Here is a 6,213-nt window from a genome sequence, read left to right as displayed (position 1 = left end):
CCTACTTCACTTCAACTAACCAAAACTCAGACAAAGGTTTCGAACTACATTTCGTTTAATTTTGCATATTCTGTTAAGAGATCCTCGATCGAAGAAAGATTGATAAGAAAGATGTGAGCACATCGTTTTTCCGAGTCGACATTTACATAATGCCTCATGCACGTCTTTCGAGCTTTCCGCTCTTCGATTTTCTATATATGACGTTTCACCCCTGCCTGCAAGGTACACACATCCTATCGGTAAAGGGTCGTCCCGTTTGTTAGCCTCGATACAATCCTCTGAAACTTTTCTCTTCCGTGGCGTGGCACATCCGCGTGATTGTTCATTTGAAATTCTAATTCGACGCTGCAGGAAATGTATTTCACCGAGCTTTGCGAATGTTTTTCCGATTTTTCATGATCACGAACGTTCATCGTGTCTCTTTATCTGTCGGTTGTACTGTCCCCTTTTTTTCGAATCAATACTTTTTGCGGCTGGATCGATTATTTAGATTGACGAAGTCTATGTAAAACTTTTGCGAAAGATAAATTGTATGCTAATGAAAATTTAAAATCTCGTTTGACTGCGAATTTTTATACAAATACACACTTTTGAGAATATAATTAAGAAAATATCTAGGTACGAAATTGTTTCATCCTATTGATATTTTATATATTTTTTCATATTGTGTGCATTCCGGACAATTTTGTACTTTCAAATATCCTATAAATGCATAAAAATTCTCAGTCCATTTATTTTATGAAATTTTGTGAATTGGTTTTACTGATTTTTACCGATCATTATATTATATCCTTTGGGTATTAATCTTTATACCGAGTTTTTATTGCTCAGTAAAAAAATCATATTACAAGTCCTCGTGTCGATATACAAGAATGACGATATATTGAAATTAATACACGATTTTCGTTGGAGCAATTAACAGGCGCAATATTAATCGGCCAAGTGTAATATGAAAATTAAACATGCAAATACTCATATTTCGATATTGCCATTTCACAATGTTTTCAATTATTGAAAATAAACGAAACATAAGCATAAAAATTTGATTCGCAGGATAATATTCTAATGAGGGGAAACGGCTATTCATTGACCAACAATGATCGATTTCGATAACCATGAAGAATATTTGCATTCAACAGAATTTCAACGAATGAAAGATAAACGTGTTTTTTCTGTCGACGAGAAAATATTTGACATCGTTTCGATCCGATATGAAAAAACAGCAGGTTTAGATATTAAATTATCATCATTGACAAAGATTAAATATATTTGATACACAAATGAAACGTCATGGACAATCTCTACCATGAAAGGGATTCTTAATAAAAAGAATATTATCGCCATTTTTTATAAATAAATTACCATCATGCGATAAATTAACATTTTGAAATTTCAATTTTTTTAATTGATTACTCTATAACTCGAAAGATTTATAAAGGAGATCGAATGCGTGCACTAATAAAATAAAATTTTCCGAAACGTTAATCGTTACTCTTCTAGATTTATCCGAAATATATATATGAACAGTGCATTCGTTAATTTTCTCGAAGAAGAAACATGAAATATGTTTGAAAATGTTTGCAATGTTAATAACGTCGACGACATTATTCTCGCGTTTTGATTACAACTGCATTTACGCGATCGTAACAATCGCGTGATGCATTGTTTCCACGTGAAAATGATACACAGAAATTTTATGCTAACTGATTCACGTCACATCCCTTCATGTATCATTCATTGTTGTCGGAACAGATATCGGGTTTCAAAGGGGCGAGAATCTCGTGGCTATTCGAACAGACAATCGTGTCCCTATCGTAAATTTAATTAACACGCGATCACGAGTGAAATGAATATAGATCCTCCTGTCAGAAACTCGACTTCCATTTGGTCGTATTTCCTTTCTATTTTATTTTTCAACTCGGATTTATATTCCTGTTTCGTTAATTTTCTCTTAATCTTCCATTTTATTGCGCCTTATCGTCGAGAAAAAGTAAACTTCTTACTTTGTTTGAATTTCCCTTCCTGATCTCTAGCATTTATTTATTCAGCAGAAGAAAATTGTTTCTCTCGGAAAATAAACGTTTACTTGTTAACGTTCCTTTATTACGAGCCGCGAGCAAAAAAAACTACTGGAGGAACTTCTGTTGCACTGTTTTCATGAATGAAAATGTATTAGGAAGAACGGGAACACGGTTACTATTAACATGTAATTGTGCTGGATATTTCTTGCAATAGTTTCCTTTTGCTTGTATGGATAAAGATGTTAAACTTGTACCCTACTTTTCCGTCGACAATCGTTTTAAGATTAATCTGCATCAATTTTTTTCGTACATGCGTACTATTCTAGATTAAAGGATAAGTTTTATTATTTTTTTATAACGGAACACGTTTGAAGACTAATTAAAATTAGTAAATACAATTGAAGAAGTAAATATTTAACACGTTACAATTTTCACATGATTACGTTGCTTTGCATGTATATTTCCTACGCGTGTAGGTTTAACTCTTAATTGCGTAATTTTTATAGTTAGAACAAAATGTTTCTTCGTGTATTATAAGACCACAAAAAAAATTTGTATATGTTTTATTATCATGTTATGCTTTTTCATTAAAAGTAGAAATTTATTGCTATTGCAATTAAAGACTGTTTATCTCGATTATACAACATAATTTTTAAAATGTTAAAACATAATAATATTTGAACTATTAAGAATCTTGAAACAAATATGAATAACATTGAGACATTAAGATTAGTGCATGCAAACAAATACGATTTGTCTTCAAAACAAACATTCATATTTATCATGACAAATAGTAATCGCAATTTAATTAAATAAATAATTTATTGCAATAGTTGCTCAAGATTAAATGTAAAATCATAAAGAGTGTGAACGACAAATAGAATCATAACCATATCTAGAGTTAAGAGTGACTGATATATGATTTTATGCAGGAGTGCTGTTTGAACAGATACAGTTCCGTTTATTTATTCTATTGCACACACGCATAAACAATCTGGAATACATGCGTTACCGCGTGTATATCTATCGACAAAGTTAAAATGTAACTTTATCGAGTAAACATATAAATGGAAAATACACGGTACGACGTTAAATTCTTCCTCTTCGTTCAATTTTCTGTTGCGCACTTTACTATGTATGATGTTCCACTTTAATTTCCTAGAATACTTTGCTAATTAAAACAAATTTACATGATACATCTTTTTTCATCCAAATTGTCAACTATATCAATCAAATATTTATGGGAAAGAACTAATTAATTATAGCTTACGCATTGGAAGAGAATAGAGAACTTATTGATTCAATTTAGAAGTCCTATTAATAATTTTCGACGATTAGTAATCACCAATGAAACAAATATTCCATCATCGACGATCTCCTCGATAAATATCGATATAATCCCCTCGATTAATTTCTACAATGTAGTTTCAAACTAGATTGCTATGATAATATCTGTAATTGGTTTTAGAGTTACTTGATATATTTAGTAGATGGAACAAAAATCATAATAAAAACTATAATATTATTATAAAATTGAGAAAAGCTGTTCTTTTTAAGCAGAAATTGCGATATAACGCAATTAAAGCTTTGATCATTTGAATACTTTTGATTTTATACAATAGATTCGATAATTTTAATCCTATTTCATAAATACCTTCAGCGAGAATAAGTAGAAAATGAAAACTACTGCAAACAACTAATTGGTTACTCTCATAAATATTGCATCAAATTTATCCTTTATCTTTCTCACAATTGTCATCCTTAATTATGGAACATAAAATAAATTAAGTTACTCCAACTTAATAAAAAATTATGGTTTAAAGTTTTGAGGTACATATGTTTGTAAAAATAGAAAGTGACACATTTTCTTGCAAAACAAAACAAGATATCAAAGTAAACCTATTCACATTGTATGCATCAGTATTTCCAGCGGCAGATAGAATTTTATTTAGAAAAAATATTTAACAACCTCGGTTGCAGAGAGAAATTTAATTAAACTATCTCGTAGCCTGACATCGACTGGCCTTCAACTTTCCTGTGATAATTATAAATTGGTCGAGTTACCCTCTAGGATACCGTTTAAAAGAGGATAACTTTATTAAATTTGTATCAAATAACGTCCTTTTTTCTTTCTTTTTTTGAGAAGTTGGAAGGATTAATGTATTACTACGTCTAAAGCTTTAACGAGAAAGAAAAATTTGGAAAGTTTTAATCAGTCGGAATTGCGGAGAAAATGGTAAAGATCGCGTTTCATACCTTTTTTGCCCGAGCTTATAATGAAAATTTAAATAATCTGTTTTGTACATTTATGTCAGTCATGTATGTGCTGAAATTTCTCAAAAGAGAACTCAAGTCGTTCGGTCCAATCTTAAAGAAGTTATTCTGTTTTAAAGAATGCCCAAATATTAATGCAACTGCATATCTCAGAAATTTTTAATTCGACCGCGTATATTATTAGCCAACACGGCTATCTCGATTATTTATAATGCTTTAACATCCATATAATGGCGGCGGCTCCCGATAAAGGTTATTGTACACTTCTCTGCGACCACACTGTAAATTATTAATAAAACGTGACTACATAGCGATTTAATTGAAATTTACAGACGCTAATGTTCCTATTGTTTTCTTTTCATTCTTTTAAAGAATAGATCGTTGTACATTCAATGTTGGTAAAATTGAATAAAGCTGTACTGAATTTTTCACTGTAAATTCCATTGTATATCATTTTTTACTGAAAATAGTTCTACGACATCTGATAATTATTGTGCAAATGTCAGTTTCATTATTACATGTTAACTTTTATAAATCAATCATAATGTTCTATTATATAACGAGCATCACTGTAGCTAAAATGAATTTACTTTTATGATCAATTGTAGTTTCTAATTTGAATGTATGTTGTGAAGAATAAACAAACTACGAAATCAGCATGCTTTGGAATAATACTGTATTTAATAGTATTTATATTTATATTATAATATTCAATAGTAGAATAATACGATTCGATAATATTGCTTCGTCACAGTATCGTTAATATTGCTTTCTGCTACTTCTTCCTGCATTTTCGGAAACGGAATCGAGCGTAATCTAAAAGTGGTTACTCGCGAGATAATACATACGATGTGGAATTATTAGATGCAGAACAAAACCGGCTAATAAATATCCGATATGTAATCATGGACATCCCCATTGTGGACTGGAAAATGAAACAGTGGCAAATGGAAACTTGGAGTCAAGTATTATTAGCAGAACTATACCGCTGGCTGTCCACCTAGGTTGAAACCAATTTCCTGAATATATAACCTGTCACGTTATTTTACCGAGAAGTATCCTATGATACTGAAACGTAATATGATTTTGTGATTGCATTCTGATGCAACATGAATTGTTAATTGTACCACATCATAATTTATTGGCAATTTAACACGTATTTTAGTCGGCTTCTCCACTTATACATTATTGTTAATACTGACATTCAATTATCTAATCCAATAATAGTATATTATTTTAAATATATAATATTCAATGCGGTTTGCTTTAATTATAAACGATATATGAAGACACCTCGTTATTGTCTAATAGTTATAATTAATTTGATGTTTCCTTAAACAAAATTATAATTACAGATGTATTATCTACTTTTTCTAGATAGATATCATAAAAAATGTGTAAACAAATAAAAGACACCGCATATAGCAGACAATATCTTATGCGCGTTAATTCGAAATCCATTTTAATAACCCTTCCCTTCCACCCATAAATTAACTTTTTTGCTGCATGAAGAAAGTATTCAGAAACAAAAGTAATAGTTCTTGCAGAGGTCAGGAATAAATCAAGACCGAATCATTTTTTGTTCTGTGAGAAGCTAGAGGAAAATAATACCGCAATTAGTTCCAACGATTAATGAACATGCTTTAAGGTCTCGATATAAATTCTCTCTTTAAAATCCGGCGAGTCGATGCGGTGTAACTTTAATTTTTTAGCGCGATAGTTGATCGGTACATATGTTTTATATTCTGCTTGTAGTTGTTTATTATTGCAGATTTAGCCGGTCCCAGATTTTATTAATATAAAGGCTACGAAGGAAAATCACAAATAAATATTCAAGGAAATATAAACGAATTTATAGAAAGCCAATTTATAATAATATTATAACAACTTAATTAAGTTGCTTAAGAATTTGATAATT

The sequence above is a fragment of the Bombus vancouverensis genome, chromosome 11 (genome assembly GCF_051014615.1).
Source record: "Bombus vancouverensis nearcticus chromosome 11, iyBomVanc1_principal, whole genome shotgun sequence".
In the NCBI taxonomy this organism is placed as follows: domain Eukaryota; kingdom Metazoa; phylum Arthropoda; class Insecta; order Hymenoptera; family Apidae; genus Bombus; species Bombus vancouverensis.
Note: the sequence above shows the minus strand (reverse complement) of the source record.